This window comes from Ahaetulla prasina, chromosome 3 (genome assembly GCF_028640845.1).
Source record: "Ahaetulla prasina isolate Xishuangbanna chromosome 3, ASM2864084v1, whole genome shotgun sequence".
Taxonomy (NCBI): Eukaryota; Metazoa; Chordata; class Lepidosauria; order Squamata; family Colubridae; genus Ahaetulla; species Ahaetulla prasina.
Window position 1 is genome coordinate 193,846,162 of NC_080541.1, and position 22,639 is coordinate 193,868,800.

Consider the following 22,639-nt stretch of genomic DNA (forward strand, 5'->3'; position numbering starts at 1 on the left):
TGTTTACTGTTATGAAGACAGGAAAAAGGAGATAATGTTCTTCAGGGAATAGCCTTACAGAAATTTTCACCTTGAAATGTCATGTAGCTTTCCAATTAATTCCAAAATGTGACGAACACTTGTACGCTAAATGCAAAATACTGATTCCAAAATAAAATGACACATGTTGTGAATTTAATGCCAAGGACATAGACGGAAAAAGGATCATGTTCAGACACTTACGGCCATTATCAAATTCACTGAGCTGATGATTTTGTTCCCATTCCTCTCCTGCTTCTATTTTGAGATGTAGAGCCTTTCATATCAAAGCAGACCAGACTTTCCCTAGCTATTAAAGAACACACCCTTCTTCCTCCTGCCTTATTTTTACAAGCGGGTGTGTAGTTTTACTCAGGATGCTGAGAATAAATAGAAGCTTTAGCCATGTTATCCTCACCAAACTCTTTGGCTATTTCCTATAAAATCTGCCAACCTCTACCTTCTGACTGTATGAGAACTCACTTTGAAGCTAGGAAGTTCACTTAATGCCCTCATGGGACAGCAGCTGTAATTTTATGTTGGTCATTTTTGAAATCACATTAAAGAAAGCACTGTGGAAATGTAGAATTCCTGGTAGCTATACAATAAACTCTCTGAAATACCTTTCACCTTAACTTTTTCTTTCTTTTCCCCCTGGTCTTTAAATAACTCAGACAGTCACTAAATTTACCCACCTGGTCCTCCTTTCTCCAGGGTGATTAATTTTCCAAAGCAGGACCATGGACATACCAACTGGCATTTTGGATCAGTGAGACAAACAGCTGAGTTAAATGAAAGACAGCAAGCAAGCACTGGCTGAAAGGAAATCAAATCCCTCTATGTGTGCAATCCAGCTGGGAATGCATTCATGAGACAGCAGGTGAAGTTCATGCGTGTGGAGTCAGCCAAAAACAATTCTTTGAGTTTAGAAACCAAAACTGTAGTTTCACTTCTGCACTATTGAAAGTGAACCCCAAAGCTTCTCAAAAACTTACTGTAAATACCACAGTATTTACTGTAACCCAAAGAGAAATGTTGCTTAATATCTCAGAAGTAACTCATTAATTAATCACATTTTCAATCTAGTTTTAAATTTTAATGACATTTTATTTTTGCTTTTTTTTATACTGTTGTTTAACCAAGAATAGACCTCAGTCTAAAATCAGTCTAAAATCAAATGAACATGTAACTCATTGTCAAATGTAGGCAACTCCAAAAGAAAAAATGCCACGTTTTGTTGCCATGGTTTTCTGGACCACTGATGGAGAATATGGTGGCTTCAATCTGAGACACAGAATCAGAGGTGGAAGACTTTAAATGTAATTCATTGGGGATTTGGGGGATTTTCAGTTATGTCAATCAATAATCAATCATCCCTTTATTAGCAAAGATATATATGCCTGACAGCTCTAGAATTATTCTAGGATTAATTTTCTAATTCAAATTCCATTAATGCTAGGATCATACCCTTCCTTCACCCTCACATCCCAGAGGGTCCATACAATAGGAATTCCCAATCCAAAGGCTGCAAAGTTCATCAAAAAAATTGTAAACAACTTGCATCACTTAAATATTAACTACATGAGAAATAATCCTAATATTTGATATTTGATTCACTTAATTCTATTTTTATTTTAATGAAGATGAAACAAGTTGAGCTTCCCAAGGCCAGTTCAAAATTTAGCATTTTAACTTTTCAGATTTACCCATCACTAGTTTCCACTAAGGGGGAGCAAAAATACATCTGGTGTAGCACAGATGAAAACTCCCTAAATTTAATCCCATTTCTTAATTAAAACGATCTTGCTGTTAGATGGAAAATATTTCTGTTTGAGACCCTGAAAAGCCAACCAGTCAATTAACACTGAGCTACATGAGCAAGTGAGCTGAGTTGATATGAAAGAGGTTTCTACCAATTTAAGGTCATCTTACCCACAGTTAAATCTAATTTAGCTAGCCTTATGCAGTGTTTACAGGTGAACTATTTATAGACCGTGCTTTAGAAATTCACTTTGACCTTCACAGACACTAGCTGGAACAAAGAATTGCTTGGGAAGAACTTTTATACAGATAAAAACAGAAAGAGACTTTTTGTTATCAAGATCAGATTATGACTTTGGGGAAATTCCTAAAATTCATAATGAAATTTCTATAGAAAAGGGATCTTGAAAAAGTCTTTGGACTTTTGTGAGAAAAGAGAGGGTTACAATGGTTTTCCCAAATCAGACAGTCTTCAGGTATATAATTAATTGATAATTCCTGATCAGTATGGGAAATGGTTCAAAAAAATTTACAGATGAGGAAAGCTTAGCTATAAGTCTTTCTTTCATTTTTCCTGACATATATCAAAGTTTATAGGTGATCTTTTTGTCATTCGCTCCCATAAATTCTTTGATGAGATTACAAGATAAGCGTATAGTGCGGTTTCTGGAAGTCAAAACTGCCTATACTCCTAATAGGCAGAGTAGATGGAATAGGGAGACTGATAAATTATGATAGTCCACTTGACATATTTTTCAATGCTCACAAGCAACAGAATAACCAATAACCAATAAATAATAATAATAATAATAATAATAATAATAATAATAATAATAATAATAATAATAATAATAATAATAATAATAGAGACTCTGGCATAAACCAGTGTAGGTGGTTCCAGTGGTACTCGGCACACTGGGAGCTGTGCTTAAAAACCTAGGCAAGCACTTAAAAGCAATTGGTGCTGACAAGATCACCATTGGTCAGCTGCAGAAGGCAATAATAATAATAATAATAATAATAATAATAATAATAATAATAATAATAATAATAATAATAATAATAATAATGGTCAGCTTCAGAAGGCCACCTTACTGGGATCTGCTTGCATAATTCGCTGATACATCACGCAGTCCTGAACGCTTGGAAAGTGTTCGACTTGTGTTCTGTGATACAAAATCCAACATAGTTGTCTCGTTTGCTGTGTATACTGTCATTTTGTGTAAATAAAATAATAATAATAAATCTAAAAGCAATTAAAACACTCTAATGCACCAGGAGAAACTCAACACAGATGTCAATAGAATATTAGAACAGGATTACCCCACAACCTGGTCCAATATATGGGGGAAGACTCAGATATTCAGTGTTCTATAGAACAGGCACCACAATAGCAAAGCCACATTCTTGAGTTGTATTAGATAGCATTATTTAATAGGGATCATGCTCATCATTAAACTTTGTGAAATGAACAGAGATGATTGCAGACAAATAGTCTTGATGATGATAATGCATCTGACTCCTAATGACTCTGGGTAATACATAAATTAATTAATTAATAAATAAGACCTGGCCTGTGTCATGGGGCTTTATAGTCACTAGCTTCCTGTGCTATTGCATTCTAGACCAGCTGTAGATTCTCAATGGTATTAGAGGGCAGCCCAATATAAATCACTTTGCAACAATCCAAAATTTGAAGTGAGGTAAAACATGATTGACAGTGAGTAAAGACTTTCAATCTAGGAATGAATGCAACTGGCAGATGAAATGGGTTTGTATAAAGGATTAAGAGGCAAATTGTACATCTACAGTGTTTTCCCGAAAATATGACCTGCCCTGAAAATATGCTGTCAACTCGCAAAGCATCCATGGCCTGCTCTTGAGTTCCCATAGGCCAGGAGAGATGGGAAACCAGCAAAATGGCACAGCAGCCAGGGGTGGTAGTCACTTACCTTTGCTACCGGTTCGCAAATATAAGTGCGTGTGTGCAGGTGCTCTCGAGAGCTGTGCATGCGCAGAGCATCAAAAACAGGACATGATGATGTCCGGGCAGGTGGACAGAACTTCCCATACAACCAGAACTACTGGTTCACCCGAACCGGATATAACCTGCTTTAGCTTTGCCCTCATTTGGGAGTGGGATGGCTCACGGCAAAATGGTGGGTGAATTCGCTTGTGAGGTACTCCTAAAGCCTCAACAGGAGGGGAAGGTCACTTGGGTAGTAGGCTGAGAAAGTGGGGTAAATATGCAAGGTGTGGGTATGGGTTGAGCTTGGCATTTCACCTTCCTGCCTTTTGCCAACTTTTAGCTGCACACAAGGAAAGCAAATGCAGCAGACCTCCTGGGTTGTTTCTCTCCCCCAAACTCCACCAGAAATGAGTCTTTGCAAAGGTTGGTACACCGGTGCAGCCTCTCACGGCAGGATGCTGCAAGGTTTGTTGTGCCATTGTGTGTCACAAGGTTCATCCTGTCAGTGTAGCCGCAAATAGCAGGATGCCGCAAGGCTCATCACGATGGGATCAACCTCGTGGTGGTATCGCCACTCACGCATGCACAGTTGCAGCTGTGGCTCCAATCGCGCCTGCTTGCTGGCCTCAAGTATGCTCAGAGAGCACCAGCAATGCCTTTTGCAGCAACAGAGGCTGGAGCCTAAGCGCCATTTTCAGCTTCTCTGGGATGCTGAGCTGCCCTGAAGGGTACATCAAAAAAAAATTAAGACATCCCCCCAAAATAAGCCCTGGCACTTATTCTGTAGGTCAACAGAAAATAAGATCAGATCTTATTTTTGGGGAAACACGATAGTTGTGCATCAACTGTTTCTGGGGAAGTGCCACTCTATTCAATACCAAAGGTTAGTTCCCAGATCTAGGAAGCCTCCAAAGTCCAGAGCCATTTAATTTTGCTAGTTTGAGCTTGTTCTCCTCATCCCAGCCCCTACAGCATCTGGACCAGTGGTGTGTTGCTACCAGTTCTCCCCGGTTCAGGGGAGCCAGTAGCGGAGATGTTGAAGTGACAGCGAAGCGGTTGGCTCATACTGTATTCTGGGCCCTCCCACCTGCCCCTGCGCTATACCTACCTTTATTCCTCCATTTTTAGCCCAGCTGAAAGATGTGGCTGAGCAGACTGTAATGCCTCAGCTGTTCAGCCAGTTAATGCACTTGCGCGAAGCACAAGTTTGGCATGCCAATCACACGCAAAGTGTGTGAGCGAAGCGAACCGGTGGTAACACTAGTTAGAACCCACCACTGATCCAGATACTGTGAAAGCACTTACTGTATTAGTTGGTTGTTATAGGATAGAGATTATTGTTAACATCACTGGTATCTCACTAGAGATTTCACAAATTTGTAAAATTTGGCTGGGCTTGTCAGCGTTCTTATGCCAAGGATTTATGTTCGTCATCTTTCAGGTAGTCATTGCAATCAGTGCAGAGATCTTAGTGTTAAACATTTAATACTAAAGATGTGATCTACACCAGACCTAGGTATCTGAAGGGATTAGTAGAAACTTTAGTGTCCCCTCAAAAGAGTTCAAAGCAACATGAACCAAGGCGTGTATGTATAGCCAACCAGGTTTCCAGTATTAATGAAATGATTTGCAACCTCTCTGCTCCCCCATCACACCATGGGATTACACAAGCATATTTGTCTAGCCAGTAATTGACCCAAGGAGATCAACAAGCAAAAATAGATGACAGCTTCTTCCTGTTCAGTGCTGTTTGGCAGTATCAAGAAAAGTATTCCTGTGTCCTGCTGCTTTGTACAACTTAAAAGGCATGCTTAAAAAAAATAAATGAGTAAACTTTGGAATTTCAGCGCAAGACTGGAGCCACAAGAAATGAGGAAATGTTTAATAAAAGCAACTTTTCTACTGGTAAAAAGCATAAATGGCACCTTTGGTGTAAAATCTGTTCCTTGGAGGAAGCCAGAAAGAATCCATGTGCAATGTGAGTATTTCATTTCAATGGATGACTGGGAACTGCAATATTGGATAGGAGGCATTTTTCTGCCTACATTTTCATGCCACAGCTTAGTGTCACAACTGAAAGATCTTTATCTTTATTTTGCAATATTATACAATAAAGGAAAAGTACTATTGCCCTCAAACCAAGCTTGGCTACTGATGATTGGACACTGTTTGCTATTGCCTTACTCTGAGAGGTTTTCTGCTTCTTAATGTAGTCTACATCCCTGGGATTTCTGGTAACATCTCCTCCAAATATCCACCAAGCCCAGTTTAGTTTTCAATCCCAGAAAAGACTGGCCATTATTGCCACTCATCGAGATGCTAAGGAATACTTTCAGACTTGCAAGATTGATATTAGCCCTTTGAGGTAGTCCAGACAAGACATACAATAGTGAATATCAGTTCCTTTATTGAAAGATTACATTAACAGATTCTTGGCAAATCTGAAAATATTCTTCCCTCCTTTCCTTTTACTCTCTGGAAAACTAACGAGAGTCTAGTCTCTTCTGAAATGCTTCCCATGTCCTCTTTGTCTCTGTGGACGCTTTCTGTATGAGAGTTGTCTAGTCTAAGGCTCTTCTGGTTCTCAAGGTCATTCCCCTACCATTACAATCTCCAAGTGCCTGTTTAAAAGAGCAGCTCAGTAATGTTGTCACATGGTTTAGTCCCCAGACATTGCACTTCTCTTTCCCGTCCTCATTTAAACTGGGATAGTGTGCCCAATGCTGAGTTCCTTTACTGATCAGCAGTAAGGATTCAACAGAGAAATACTACAACACAAGGCATTGACAACTGATCGTGCAATTAACCAATTAATGTGTGGTTACAGTAATTGATTGATGGTTTCATTGCAGATTAAAACAAAAGCCCTGGGTAATCAAACATGACCATCTGGCTTCTTCTAACTATCATAACTAGATGACTATCCAAATACCAAGAAGAAAGACAAGCACACACACACATAAATCACTCAGTTTCCACAACCAGAATACACTTTTCTGCTTTGTTTCCTGCTCTTCAGCTCATGAGTTCTTTTTATAATTTTAGATATCTGCTCAAGCAGTTTTGATTCATTTCTGCTGCAGTCTATGAAGAATTGGAAACCATCCATGGGGTTCATTGGTGGGGGAACTGGAATTAGAAAAAACAAACCTGGGAATAGTTTCACACACTGTTCCTGACTAAGAATCCTGAATAAGACACTCTTGTTTCTTATTCTTTCTAGGGCCATAACTGAACCAGGAGCTCTTACTCTACAATTCAGTGGTTCAGATATTGAAAATTACAAGCCTGTGTCCACCATTTTGAGGCAGACAAATTGCTATATAAAGGAAATCAGTGAAAAATATTTGAGGCCTGATAAAATCTATCCACTCTGGATCTCAGCCTGCCAAAATGTTAACTGGGGACCTGAGTCATGAAAAAATACCTTCTCCTTTAAATCATCAACCCAGTTCACAATCATATTTGTTATATTCATAAAACACACTAGGGAAAAAAACCACAGATGACATTCAGATTAAAATATTATACAGATCCAATATTTCTCTCTTGAGGGGTGTAGCAATGAGCAAACTCATATTTAAACACTTGTTCAATCCTATATTTATAGTGTTTGCTTGCCAAATGTAAATGAGCTTCACTTAACAAATCAGCTTCAAACTATTATTATTATCTTCATATCATGATCTGTGTCCAAGCCCTCTATAGCCTACCCATCTCTCTCCCTTTTACTCCAAGACTAAGTAGTTACACTGAAAATGATTGAAAGTCAGTCAGTAAATTTGTGATCTCAACACACCTCAGTTTTAGACCACTGTTAACCAGTCCTGCACATACTGGTCACAGTGGATGGTTTGATGTCATATTACAAAGTAATCCTCAATTTATGACAACCCAGCCTAAAATTTCTGTTGCTAAATACACTACACATTATTCTCCCCTCTACACACAATCTTACTTATTGATCATATTCTATTTGTTTGACTGTTGCCACAGCCATCTACTCTATCCCATTATTTTGGGAGCATTTTGTTGTAGACAAATGTTTTAATAAATTGATGTTTTCACAAATAAAGACAGACATCAATTACTATGTTTCTATTGCAGTATTTGTATTTCTCGGCTGCATAAACTTGTGATATTGCTCAACAGAATGGATTGTGCAGGTCATGTGCTAGCAGAGACTGGAGACACAGCAGGGAGTGGCACTAAGCTCTGCCACTCTTGACAAAAATCTTGCCCACCTGCTTTATAGTAATACAGCATTGCAACCACATTTGCTTGACTCAGAAGTATTGGTACCAAACAATAAAGCTCACAATCCTAAAGAATCAGTGGAAGATGACATAGCATTTAACTATGCTATGCAGGTGAAGCAAGTTGGACCAGTTGTTAGAAGCATCAGGAAACGTATAATGAAAAAAAAATAAAGTGTCTTCAAACTGATACTGATACGTAATGACATGGACATGGAAAGCAGTTTTCTTGCAAATGATATGTAACTGGTTTGCAATTAATCTTTTCCTGCATTTTTTAAAATTCCCACTCTAGCCTGCTGCGTGGATTCTTTGCTATTGATGTTGTACTGTTTTTTTCCTCCTTTCAGTATGGTTTTCCCCCCCCCCACTTTGTTTTATTTTATTACAACGGGAAAGGAAAATAATGTAAAAAAATACTCTCCTTTCTAATGTTGGTCAATCTCAAACAAGGGCCGTGATAGCTCAGGCTGTTAGAAGCCTGTTATTAGAACACAGCAGCCTGCAATTACTGCAGGTTCAAGCCCAGCCCGAGGTTGACTCAGCCTTCCATCCTTTATAAGGTAGGTAAAATGAGGACCCAGATTGTTGGGGGGGCAATAAGTTGACTTTGTAAATATACAAATAGAATGAGACTATTGCCTTATACACTGTAAGCCGCCCTGAGTCTTCGGAGAAGGGCGGGATATAAATGTAAATTAAAAAAAAAAAACTGAATAAAAATTGTGGCCCACAAAGACCAAACAAAACTGAAATAAGAGTTTGATTCACATTGCTTTGCAAAGTGTTTGTTTGTATGCATTGTATGTGCTTCTATTGTATATAGAATGTACCCATAATAATATTGATGAAAAGAACTGCAGTTGTGAATGTCATTTCAGTCAACAACCTGCCTCTTTTTTTGCAGGTTAATCTTAATTGGGTTATTGTTTGCAGCACAAAAGGAAATTTTTATCATAAACAGTTTTCTCATTCAGAGTAACCCAGACAGGAGTCTTTTTTCCATCTCCCAAAAAAGACAGTTATCTGTGTCAGCATGTCAACGCCTACTGTTTTTGCCAATGCACTATTAATAGAGTGATTTGAATGTGTGCTGTGGATGCCTGCAAAATGATTGATAGCACATCAAACCAAGATAGGCTTTGACCCACAGCCCTTCACAAGCATGTGGTTGTTGTCACTAATGGTGGGAGATAAATTCCATGCATATGAAATTCATTTGTGTGCAGAAGATTTTAACACTGAGCTGTAGCCATAGAAATATTTCTTTCTTTCTTTCTTTCTTTCTTTCTTTCTTTCTTTCTTTCTTTCTTTCTTTCTTTCTTTCTTTCTTTCTTTCTTTCTTTCTTTCCTTCTCCTTTCTTCCTTCCTTCCTTCCATCCATCCATCCATCCCAAAATTTTGCTCAAAGTAGAAAAGAGAAAATGCACAATGAGATCATAATACTGTAGAGGTGAATCAGTGGTCAGGATAATAATCTAAGAAATAACAAAGTGAATATACAACATTCTGACAAAATGTCCTGCTGTATCCCCTCTAACAAAAAGGCAGTCAAAAGTAGCTATTAGCTTTGCTTCTCCAAGTAACAAAACTATGTTTGTGTGTGTATACTGTATATACGAGATACATATACAAAGCATCATATAAGATTCCTCAATTTGTGGCTCAATTATTGATATGATTACTAATATCCACGCATATAGACATATTGTACTTTGGAAATGTTATGTATTAACTCACATAGTTACATTTTTTTTCATACCTTTCTTCCAAAACAGTTTGAAGTGAACATAGAATTCTTCCTTTCTCTCACACACATACACAAACACACATTATGTTCACAGTAACCCTATTAAGAAGGCGCAATAATGAGCAAGTCCCTGGGCAAAGAATGCCTTGCTGAATAGGAGGTTAAACATGGGTATTATTGCTGAAATTTAGCACTGATAAATAACTGAAGTAAACATTTCTTTTTCTAGTCCTAGTTATCTCTGCCAGAGCAATACAACCCTAAGTCTACTAGGTTGTTAAATTTAGATTTGTCCTTAAGTTAACTTGAACATGTGTTATTTCTCTTAAATCTCTGTAGGTAATGACCTTAACAGATGTTTGTCACAAAATCCTAAAGTCCCATATTAAAAACTTAACATGGCAGTATTGATCAGCAGAGCTGTCCATAATGGGGGAATAGGCACAACTGTGGATTAAAGCCCACCACACTGTATGTCTCTTGATGTCAGACCTGCATCTAAAAAAGGGGTGTATGAAATCAATGTGCAAATTGTATGTGTGCATTGGCCTCACCTATTGCTAACATCTCTATGACTTCTTTCTACACCTCTAGAAAAAAGGGGAAAAATCAGCTGAAATTTGCTTTATTATAGTTTGTTGAATCAATTGACTGCATTTGCACAGCAAAATAAGCAATAACCTATAGTTTACAAATAACTGGGTTATTTGTACACTATGTAGGTTGTAAAACCTACAAAATTAAAATGAAGCACAAATCATGGCTTAGTATGATTCAAATGCCTTTAGTTTTTCCTAGAAATCTTAATTTATCACTTCGAGAGGCTTCTGATATGAGGCCAGGTACCATAAATAATCCATCTTTCTCTTAGTGATTCTTAATGTGGCCATGTATCTTATTTCATAAAAAAAACACTCTTCTATATACAGTATAGAGGTCAAAATGCTGGTTTATGCTTAATAAAAAAATAGTAAGCCTGGGGCATGATTTTGCCCATCAACAATAATTTCCCGGACAACAGATTCATCAGCCAATCCTGATAAAAGTCAGTTTTGCCAACATACTCCCTGATGGTAAAATTCATTTGCTCATCAAATAATAGGTACAATACAAAAACACTCATGATGCCAACAAGAGTATTGCTAGATTAAGTCAGTCGGAAAGAAAGGAAGGAAGGAAGGAAGAAAGGAAGGAAAGGAAACTTCCTAAAGGGCAAGAGAAAAGATTTAAAATGTTATAATGAATTGATTTGGAGAAAACAGAACTTAACCAGTTTCTAGACTAACCTAGTCGATGCAGAAAAACATGGTGATGGAAGGTGTAGAATAACATTTGTACAGCAGATCAGCCAAATCTGTATCTTCAAATGTGCAGGGCTTTCAACATCAGAGCTACTGAAAAGTTCCATATATGTTTACTTTTATCAGTCACTTTGGATATTTTCCTATTTAACAGAAAGTTCTAATAGTACAGATAAGAATAAACTACTATATTTTTTAGACAAAATCACAGAAAAATGAGATTGATTTCTTTGAATGCCAAGGAATCTAGAAATCACAATGTTAGGATCAACTTGAATATAGATCAGTGAATGAATGAATACTTCATTTGGCCAAGTGGGATTAGACACACAAGGAATTTGTCTCCAGTGAAGAAGCTCTCAGTGGACAAGGCAAGTTATTATCACAATAATAATACCAATAAGAGGAGGGAGTAATTGTTATGGTAAATAATGCATATTTCACAGTACCACTGTTATCATAAAGAAGGATATTTTTCTTTGTTCATATGATATAATCATATGTGGGCCAACGCCTTCAATTTTTTTTATGAGATACTGCAAAAAAAATTATATTTAGTAAGATGATCACATTTCAGACAGTCTGTTTCAGAGACCAACAAGATTACTATGAAGGAATGTTCTAAGGATGTCCCATTAAGAACAGGGTCTTATTCTCTAATCAAAGAGAAATGAAATTAAGAAGTAAAACAGAATTAATGTAGCCAAGAAAATAGCCTAACTAAAACAAAAATGATTTCACTGCAAAACAGTTGCTATCTTTGGAAAGATAAAATCAAGTAATTGTGTAAGCTTCTTTTTCATGAGATGTAGATATTATTCAAAATATGGCAATGAAGAACTATAACTCCTGAGCATAATTGACTCTGCTAATGTATATGAAAGATGCAAAGTTATTTTAAGCAAACAAGAAGAATGGGATAGATCAGTGATGGTGAACCCTTTTTTCCTTGGGTGCCGAAAGTACAACATGTATCCACACCTACAATGAAGTGCTCCCCACGCGCCACGCCCCCCCACATGTGCATGCAACTCCCTGTGATTCCCCACACCCTGCGCATGCGTGTGTGACCCTCCCGTGCTGCCCCATCCCCCCACATCCTGTTTTGGGCCTAGCAGGCCTCCCTGAAGCCTCCGGAGGCCGGAAATGGCCTGTTTGTGGACTTCCGGTAGGCCTGTTTTTCATCTTCCTCAAGCTCCAGAGGTTTTCCTGGAGCCTGGGGAGGGTGCAAATGGCCTCCCCTGGCCCTCTGGAGGCCCTCCGGAGGCCAGAAACGGCCATTTTCATACTTCCAGTAGGCCTGGTAAGGCCCATTTTTCAACCTCCTAAGGCTCCTGAGACTTTCCTGGAGCCTGTGGAGGCGAAAACGGCCTCCCCCAGCCCCCCCGGAGGCCAGAACAGCCCACTTCCAGACTTCTGGGAGGCCCGTTTTTTGCCCTCCCAGAGCTTCGGCACAAGCCCTGTACTTACCTGGCATCCAAAACGGGCTGCATGGAGACTCCTGGGACAGTAGGCATGGGCAAGGCCAGCCGAAAATCAGCTGGCTGGAGCTGACCTAGGGCAACGGCTCGTGTGCCTGAAGATATGGCTCTGCGTGCCACCTGTGGTACACATGCCATAGGTTCGCCATCACGGGGATAGACAGATGAAACTAGTTTTAGCATATTTATAAAATTCTAAGGTGTGCAGAAACTTAGATAATGTTGAACCAAACCTGATATCAGCTTCCAAACTTTCTCACATTATAAATAAGGATGTGTTCATGGATGGAATACATGGAAACATATGTGGAAAAAGTTTTGAGGTCAATATTAGCAATGTAAAAATGAAACAAGAGGTTAAGAGATTTACCTCTTTGGTTAAAGATGCATGTCAACTTTAAACAGAATGAACTCCATGACATTCTTGGCCTTAATGAATCCACTAGCAGGTATCTGCATTATTTACATTATAAATATGAAGTATTAGTTAAATATTTCACTGCATTCAAATATAGATATGTTGGACCAAATCAAATTCTCTTCTTAAAAATTTGCGTGTACAGATAGTTCCTGTGGTGTTAAGACTATGACAAAAAATGTGTCGACTGATTTCTGGCTGAAATGTTTAAATTATCAAGATGATTCCCCTCAAAGGCTAACATATTATGGGTTATGTGATGATTCTAGTATGATGAAAAGAAAAGAAAAATTACCAGCAGAGATTGCAATGGTTGCAAGAAAGAACCCTCCCTTTTGCTATTTATACTGTAAACCAGTTAGGGAACGACTTGGTCTTCTAAATTTAGCACTTTATCAAGGCAATTTGGAGAATACAAGTCCAGTTCTGTATTAGGATCCCCAGGGAGGACACAGAGTATACTTGGAGACTTTAAACAGACTTGGCAAATTTGAAAAGGGGAATTACAGGTGGAAGATAAATGTAATAAAGCTAATGTTCTGATTGATTCTAATTTAGGATTCAGAATTATCATGAACTCATCTGCCTGATCATTTTCCAGCAAGGAATTCAAGGGGACAACAGATGAAAGGATGAAGATTATTTAAGATGTCAAAATTATTGACATTTGATACAACATTTGAGCAATAAAAAGTGATCTTCCATTCATGTTATTTATTTTCGTTCAAGATTATATTTAGTTTATTAATGGTAGTCTTCATTTAGTGACTATAATTAGCCACAGCAAATCAGCGGTTAAGCAAAGCAGTTGCTAAGTAAAACCACAACTGTGCCTGTGTCCTTACTTCAGCTTTCCTTTGCTTTACAGATCTGTGAAATATGAAGATGAGTTTTTCTTCATATCTGTAAAGTTCTAAAGTTACTTTTTTTATTATTGTTGTAACTGTGAACAGTTGCTAAATGAAGCAATCACTACTTGTAGCCCATTCTGGAGTCAACTGATACATATGTCCTAAATTTGAGGTTACTTGATATGTATTATTAATTTAACCTGATCTTATGTAATTAACGTTTGATTAGGTAAGTAATCAAACATTCCTAACAGTGAGGACAATTAACCATTGGAACAACTTGCATTCAGAAGTTGTAGATGCTTTATCAGTAGAGGTTTTTAAGAAAAACCTGGACAGCCACCTATCTGAAATGATATATGATCTCCTGCTTGGGCAGGGGATTGGACTAGAAGATCTCCAAGGTGTCGTTCAACCATTTTCTGATTGGTTTTTCAACTATGTCTTCTGAACAGGAAGAAAAAGGAGAAGTACATTTGTATGATCAGGTATGGTAGGAGGCAAAGGTGGAAGGTGTTGTGGGGTTGGGGATCCTAAATTTACTACTGCTTTCTTTCCCCCTGGGTGGGAAATGGAAGGGGGGTAAGTAGGAAGGTAGGTAGATCATCTGTATATAATTTGAAAATGATTTCCTATATAAATGTAGGAAATACAAAAGTTTTGCAAATCTTCTAGTTGAACACTCTATTCAGAAATCCACTAACTTCTTCCCAACATTAAGTAGCTGCAGCTATAGACCAGGTCATCATCTTATATCTAATAAACAGGCAAAAGAAGAGTTTGGGGGAGGGGGAGGGGGAGGGGGAGCACAGGATTAATGGTGAACCTTCTCCCAAAAGGGCCAACTTTTCCACAATAGCTCCTCCTGCCTACATCATCAGGATGGTATTTCTTGCCTTTAATCTTTCCAATATATATTTTCTCCTTGCCACTTGCTCTTAGCTATTCCCGGTGGCTATAGGACTCATTAAACCCTGCTCTAGTTTAATGATCCAGAAATCAATGATGTTTATGCTTCACTTTAGCATCCCAACCCTGGAACAATAGCTGGCCATCTGCCCACATCAACCTGTGCTTATCCCTGCTCTCAACAGGGTAAGAAAAAGCAATCCACAACGGCTTAGTTAAGAAATACCCATTCCCCCCTCCCATTTCCCACCCAGGGGGAAAGAAAGCAGTAGTAAATTTAGGATCCCCAACCCCACAACACCTTCCACCATTGCCTCCTACCATAACTGATCATACAAATGTACTTCTCCTTTTTCTTCCTCTTCAGAAGACATAGTTGAAAAACCAATCAGAAAAAGGTTGGAAGGCACCTTGGAGATCTTCTAATCCAATCCCCTGCCCAAGCAGGAGATCATATATCATTTCAGATAGGTGGCTGTCCAGGTTTTTCTTAAAAACCTCTACTGATGAAGCATCTACAACTTCTGAATGCAAGCTGTTCCAATGGTTATTTGTCCTCACTGTTAGGAACAGTGGTAAGTTTCAAATAATTTCATCACCGGTTTGCTGAAAATGTGAGACTGCATGTGCGGCTTCCACACATGTGTGCACACATGGCTTCCACCACGTGGCAAGACTTGACCAAGCAGCCTTTTGGGGCCTGGTCCCCTCAATTTCTGCTCTCTGGGACAGTGGCTGCTTCTCTCCACTCTACTGGGAGAGCGTCTTGTGTAATTTAGCAGCTGTGAACCACCGCTTTCCTCTAAGTCTCATCCAGACAGCGCTGTGGCACAGAGAAGCAGCAGCAATGTTGAAGCAGCTGCCAACCTGGAGAGCAGATGGAGCATCTCCACGAGAAGACAAGGCTCGGCAAGGGATGGAAGAAGTGGCTGCAAGATCTCCACTGCAGTGCTTTCCAGATGGGACTTCTTGCAGGTAAAAAGAACTATCCGATCCATTCCCAAACCACTTTGACCCTCCTGTGCCCACACCACCCCCCACGGCCCTTTAGCCTAGCACAGCAGGCTGTAGGGCGAATAAATTGCTTCAGCTCGGGGAGGCGGTTTGAGACCCAGAGGGGGGCCGCAGCATGCTGTGGGAGGCCTGGGGCAAGGCCGGAGGGGGGGAATGGTGCGTTAACTGACCCGGCTGAGGTGGGCAGGTGGGCAGAGGCTCTAGGGCAAAGCCGGAGCCAGAGAATGGCATGTTCCCCAACCCAGGCAGGCAGAGGCTCCGGGGCAAGGCTGGAGCTGGGGAATGGCGGGTCCCCGCGCCCCGACCCAAGGCAAAGGGTGAGTGGGCTGCATGCTTACCTTTGGTGAGCAGAGCAGGTGAGGCGCGAAGATTAGCTGGGCTGCGTGGCGAAGGCAAGATGTATAGGGCAGGGTGGGGCAAGGTGGGTGGGGCCAGCTGGTGGCGCGATTTGCTGTTTCTCCGAATTACTCAAAATTTCCACTACAGGTTTGCCTGAACCAGCCTGAACCGGCTGAATACCACCTTTGGTTAGGAAGTTTATCCTTACTTCCAGGTTGCTTCGCTCCTTGATTAGTTTTCATCCATTGTTTCTGGTCTTGTCTTACAATACTAGAGCCAATGCCAGCTCGGACAAGCAATCCAGGTTTTAATTTCCCTAAACCCATCAAATCTTGCTGAAGCATGCAAAGAGCAAAATGACTATTGCCTCATGAGGCAAATAGCCATGATCGTCAATTGCCAGTGCTCTCTTCCTCTGATGCCTCAAATGCCAAATAGTATTCTGTGATTATCAGAAGCATATGGTGATAAAAGACTGGCCTCTTGACAAGGGTATTGTCAAGCAATTTTCTCTTCTGGAAGCCTCTACATTTGTGCTGATTTATTCCTTTGGGCTGTTCACCTTATGAAATCTGTCTTCCATAGAATATAACTTTTGTATTTAAATACCCCCACAATGAAATAAAATGAATATTAGATGTTATTCTGATTGCACCTACCAATCAATCACCTACCATTTTTGGGAGTTTGAGCCTCAATCAACGCTCAAAGGCTAAGAATATCCCTTTGCATGGAAAAAGTTATGTACTTTGGCTGTACATGAAGGTCAGAAAACACACATACAAAGTGAAATCAAGGATAGAATATTTGTCTTTGTGAGCATGCAGAGTCTGAGAAATAGATGTGGTTACAGGAAGCCTCATTTTACATTAAGTTGCCATGGTATAATGCTCAAAGCAACACTCTAAATTATGTACAAACCAACCAGCAGGGTTTGGGCACCAACTATTACACTCCAGCAATCTTCAGACATTATTAGACTCTTCTGTTCTAAACAAACATGAACTGCTAAAGCTAAAGATCTGTTTTTCAGGCCTCCAGAATTCTATTGGCTACTTTTGAATACGAGGGCTGGTAAAAATGCTGTTAAAATATGGAAGGGGACAAATTTAGGACACAGTTTAACTTTAATTTCTGGCATCTGAAGAAACATCTTTAATAAAATGAAGAAAAAAATAATTGCATGTTGCTTTTGATTATTAGTGGCTGGAAGCACTCTAAACCTCCCTGTAGCACAGTATACATCCAGCTTGCGTGACCAATATTCAAGTCTTTTCAATTATGATGTCTGACACAGAACTTTTTATTTTCAGCAAAAACATAATTCTTGCTTTGCAATGTTCATCGAGGCTGGAGATATTATATATGGATTGCAAAAATTAGATGTCACCAGATGGAAGCAGACTCTTAGCATTTTTAAAACTCTTTCCTGCCACTTAGTAGTTCTTTATATTTTTGCCACTCTGATATGGTAACCCTAACTAAGACCTGCTCATTCAGCCTGACTTCATATTTCTGCCAGCCTGCTATTCAGCATCCTTAGCATTTCAAGAAAATCCTTTTCATTGTTTTAAAGAAAAGTTGCCCAATTCTTTGAGAAATGGAGGACAAAAATAACTCTTGATTGCTAAAACAAACTTATTTGCAAACAAACCTATTTTTATTATTTATTTTACAGTATTTATTTTTTATCTGGCCTTTATTATTTTTATAAATAACTCAAGGCAGCAAACATACCTAACACTCCTTCTTTCTTCTCCTTTTTTTGCCAATAACAACACCCCTGTGAGGTGAAAGTCACCCAGCCAGTTTCCATGGTTAAGGCAGGACTAGAACTCAGTCTCCTGGTTTATGTTATAAAACATATAATGCAGGGGTGAAATGTAAAATTTGTTACTACCGGTTCTGTGGGCGTGGCCGGGGGGGCAATTTTTTTTTTAACTTTTAAAAGCATTTTTTCTACAACCTCTTCAGCCGAAGAGGCTGTAAAAAGATGCTTTTAAAAGCCTCTGATGATCCCAGCTGAGATGCACAATCATCAGAGGCTTTTTCTTTTACTTTTATAAGCATTTTTTCGGCTGAAGAAAAATGCTTTTAAAAGTAAAAAAAAAAACTGATGATCGCGCGGCTCAGCTGGGCATGGAGGGGAGGCAGGGATTTTTGCTACCGGTTCTCCGAACCACCCGCCACCATTGCTACTGGATCAGGCGATCCGATCCAAACCGGGAGCATTTCACCCTTGATATAATGTGATGGATAGATGAATAGAATTTTTTATTGTGATTGGACACACAAGGAATTTGTCTTGGTGCATATGCTCTCAGTGTACATAAAAGAAAAGCTACCTTCATCAAGGTACAACACTTACTGTACAACACTTAATGATAGTCATAGGGTACAAATTTAACACTTAATGATACAACACTTAATGATAGTCATAGGGTACAAATAAGCAATCAGGAAACAATCAATATCAATATAAATCGTAAGGATACAAGCAACAAAGTTACAGTCATACAGTCATAAGTGGAAGAAGATGGTGATGGGAACGATGAGAAGATTAATAGTAGTACAGATTTAGTAACTAGTTTGACAGTATTTATTTAGCAGAGTGATGGCGTTTGGGAAAAAACTATTCTTGTGTCTAGTTGTTCTGGTGTGCAGTGCTCTATAGCATTGTTTTGAGGGTAGCAGTTGAAACAGTTTATGTCCAGGATGTGAGGGGCCTGTAAATATTTTCACAGTCCTCTTTTTGACTCGTGCAGTATACAGGTCCTCAGTGGAAGGCAGGTTGGTAGCAATTGTTTTTTCTGTTCTAATTATCCTCTGAAGTCTGTTTCTGTCTTATTGGGTTGCAGAGCCAAACCAATGTTAAAATTATATTGCATGACACTGTACTGGTATAACAGAAGTTGGGATACACATTTCAGGTTATGTAGTTCAGTAGGAATTATAACTTTTTCACCATTGTCCAAACTTGCGCAAGAGTCCATCAGACTAGGTGAAACCTCATAAATTTGTCAAATCTCCACAATCTTTCACAATTTCAGAACTGTTTATTTTCATTTATTTATTCATTCATCCAATTTCTATAGTTGTCCACCTCAATCCATCTGAATGACAAAATCTCACGTGTTTTTCTGCAACATACGAGATTTAGGCATTTTTCTGCAACATACGAGATTTAGGCATTTATCCTAAAATTATGTAAATTGCTTGGTTTTTAACACTTTGACATCTCATAATATTTCACTATCTCACAAAGTTTTGAATACTTCTTTTGATTTGCTTTATTTTGAAGGTTCCACAGCTGCCATCCAAAAGCAATTATAGGAACAACCAATCACAGAAATAAAATCGGTTGGGAGCACAATATATAACTCAGGTTAGCCTTGAATAAATAGGAAAGTGTCATGTCCATCACTAATGATGACTCAAAAAAAGTTCAGTGTGCTGATTTTGGAAGATACAAATTCTTGCTGCTTTCCCAATGCTCCTTTCCTGTATAATCTGCCTGTTCTTGTTTCTATTTCTGCCCAACTCATTCTGTACTGGAAAAGCTGGCCCAGCCACACTAGTCAGAGTAGGCAAGAAGCAATGTTTTCAACAGGTCTTATGAAATCCCTCTAGAATCATCTCAGCAGAAACCTCAGGTGGGAAACTCAAATCCTGATGAAATGCTATGATTGGTCCCAGATGGCTAAATGGAACCATCAGTTCTTACCAAGAGATTTCACGTTCTTCTCTGGGAATATCACACTACTAACCAGAGCATACAAAACATTTGCTAGACCAATTCTCAAATACAGCTCATCTGTCTGGAACCCACACTGCACTACATCCTACAGCATCTTGAGTCTCCAAAGACCTATGCAAGGGTCCTTTTTGTAGACTTTAGTTCAGCATTCAATACCATCATTCCAGACATTCTTCTAACTAAACTAAACCAGCTACAGGTACCGGAACAGACTTGTAAGTGGATCACAAGCTTCCTAACAAACAGGAAGCAGCAGGTGAAGCTAAGCAAGATCACATCAAATACCTGTACAATTAGCACAGGAGCCCCCCAAGGCTGTGTGCTTTCCCCACTTCTCTTCTCTCTGTATACCAATGACTGCATCTCCAATGAATCATCTGATCAGGAAGCTACTGAAGTTCGCAGATGACATAACAGTGATTGGTCTCATTCGAGACAATGACGAATCCGCATATAGACGAGAGGTTGAACAACTAGCCTTGTGGTGCAACCAAAACAATCTGGAACTGAACACACTCAAAACCGTAGAAATGGTGGTAGACTTTAGGAGAAACCCTTCCATACTTCCACCTCTCACAATACTAGACAACACAGTATCAACAGTAGAAACCTTCAAATTTCTAGGTTCTATCATATCGCAAGATCTAAAATGGACAGCTAACATCAAAAACATCATTAAAAAAGGACAACAAAGAATGTTCTTTCTGCGCCAACTCAGTAAGCTCAAACTGCCCAAGGAGCTGCTGATCCAGTTCTACAGAGGAATTATTGAGTCTGTCATTTGCACCTCTATAACTGTCTGGTTCGGTTCTGCAACCCAACAAGAAAAACACAGACTTCAGAGGATAATTAGAACTGCAGAAAAAATAATTGCTACCAACCTGCCTTCCATTGAGGACCTGTATACTGCACGAATCAAGAAGAGGGCCGTGAAAATATTTACAGATCCCTCGCATCCTGGACATAAACTGTTTCAACTCCTACCCTCAAAACGACGCTATAGAGCACTGCACACCAGAACAACTAGACACAAGAACAGTTTTTTCCCGAAGGCCATCACTCTGCTAAACAAATAATTCCATCAACAGTCAAACTATTTACTGAATCTGCACTACTATTAATCTTCTCATAGTTCCTATCACCAATCTCTTTCCATTTATGACTGTATGACTATAACTTGTTGCTGGCAATCCTTATGGTTTATATTGATATATTGACCATCAATTGTGTTGTAAATGTTGTACCTTGATGAACGTATCTTTTCTTTTATGTACACTGAGAGCATATGCACCAAGACAAATTCCTTATGTGTCCAATCACACTTGGCCAATAAAAATTCTATTCTATTCTATTCTATTCTATTCTATTCTATTCTATTCTATTCTATTCTATTCTATTCTATTCTATTCTATTCTACACTGCATATCCGACATTAATACAATGAAATGTGCCCTGAAATATTTCACAAGAAGAGTCCTCCACTCCTCTGCTCGCAACAAAATACCTTATACCACCAGACTTGAAATTCTGGGCCTAGAAAACCTAGAACTACGCCGTCTTCGATATCACCTAAGCGTAGTTCATAAAATTATCTGCTACAATGTCCTACCTGTTAATTACTACTTCAGCTTCAACCACAACAATACACGAGCACACAATAGATACAAACTTAAAGTGAACCGCTCCAAACTCGATTGCAGAAAATATGACTTCAGCAAGAGAGTGGTCAATGCCTGGAATACACTACCTGACTCTGTGATTTCATCTCAAAACCCCCAAAATTTTAACCTGTCTACTATCGACCTTACCCCATTCCTAAGAGGTCTGTAAAAGGCAAGCATAAGAGCACCAGTGTGCCTACCGTCACTGTCCTGATGTTTCCTCTACATGTATCTACTTTACGTATTCAATTCATGCTTATAATTATATATATTGGGGGACGCGGTGGCTCAGGGGCTAGGGCGTTGAGCTTGTTGATTGAAATGTTGGCAGCTTGGCAGTTCGAATCCCTAGTGCTGCCATGTAACAGGGTGAGCTCCTGTTACTTGTCCCAGCTTCTGCCAACCTAGCAGTTTCGAAAGCACGTAAAAATGCAAGTAGGAAAAATAGGGACCACTTTTGGTGGGAAGGTAACAGCGTTCCGTGCGCCTTTGGCATTGAGTCATGCCGGCCACATGACCACGGAGATGTCTTTGGACAGCGCTGGCTCTTCGGCTTTGAAACGGAGATGAGCACTGCCCCCTAGAGTCGGCAACGACTAGCACGTTCATGCGAGGGGAACCTTTACCTTTACCTAATTATATAAATTACCTAATACGTTCTTGACAAATAAATAAAAAATAATAATAATAAAGTTTTCCAGGGCTAAAAAATAGCCAAAGACAGTATGAGATCTGACTGACAGGTTATCTCTCTTCACCTGCATAATTATACTGAGATTTCCATTATACTGAAACTTCCATCTCTGAACTTTTTGGCTGCTTCAGTGCTGTGATCATTGACTCCATCCCCTGCTTCCTTGTTTAAAAAAAAAGGAGAAAAAAAAGGAATATCTATAAACATCAGGAAGGTATTGCAATGTAACATTTCTAAACCAAAAAATTCCATTCTAAAAAGATTGTGAAAGTGAAAAGGAAAAGGAAAATAATACTGCATAATATAACTGCATAGCAACACCTGACATTCATGAGTTCACATGGGGATTTTAATAATGGGATATAACAAATATCCAATTATGTCTCCTTAAATGTTTTACTCAAATGTTTTTTTTACAGAATAAGCTGTATTCCTTTAACACATATTCCATCACCATGTA

At 39.1% G+C, this 22,639-nt stretch overlaps 1 long non-coding RNA gene across 1 annotated transcript in view; it reads right to left on the bottom strand.

Annotated features, from left to right (window-relative positions):
• Positions 1 to 22,639, bottom strand: part of LOC131195323 (uncharacterized) — a 39,289-nt gene that overhangs the window by 13,225 nt on the left and 3,425 nt on the right. Inside the window, exon 2 of the long non-coding RNA XR_009154412.1 lies at positions 2,875 to 2,945. This is a non-coding gene — a long non-coding RNA (uncharacterized LOC131195323). The remainder of the gene's footprint in view (positions 1 to 2,874; positions 2,946 to 22,639) is intronic.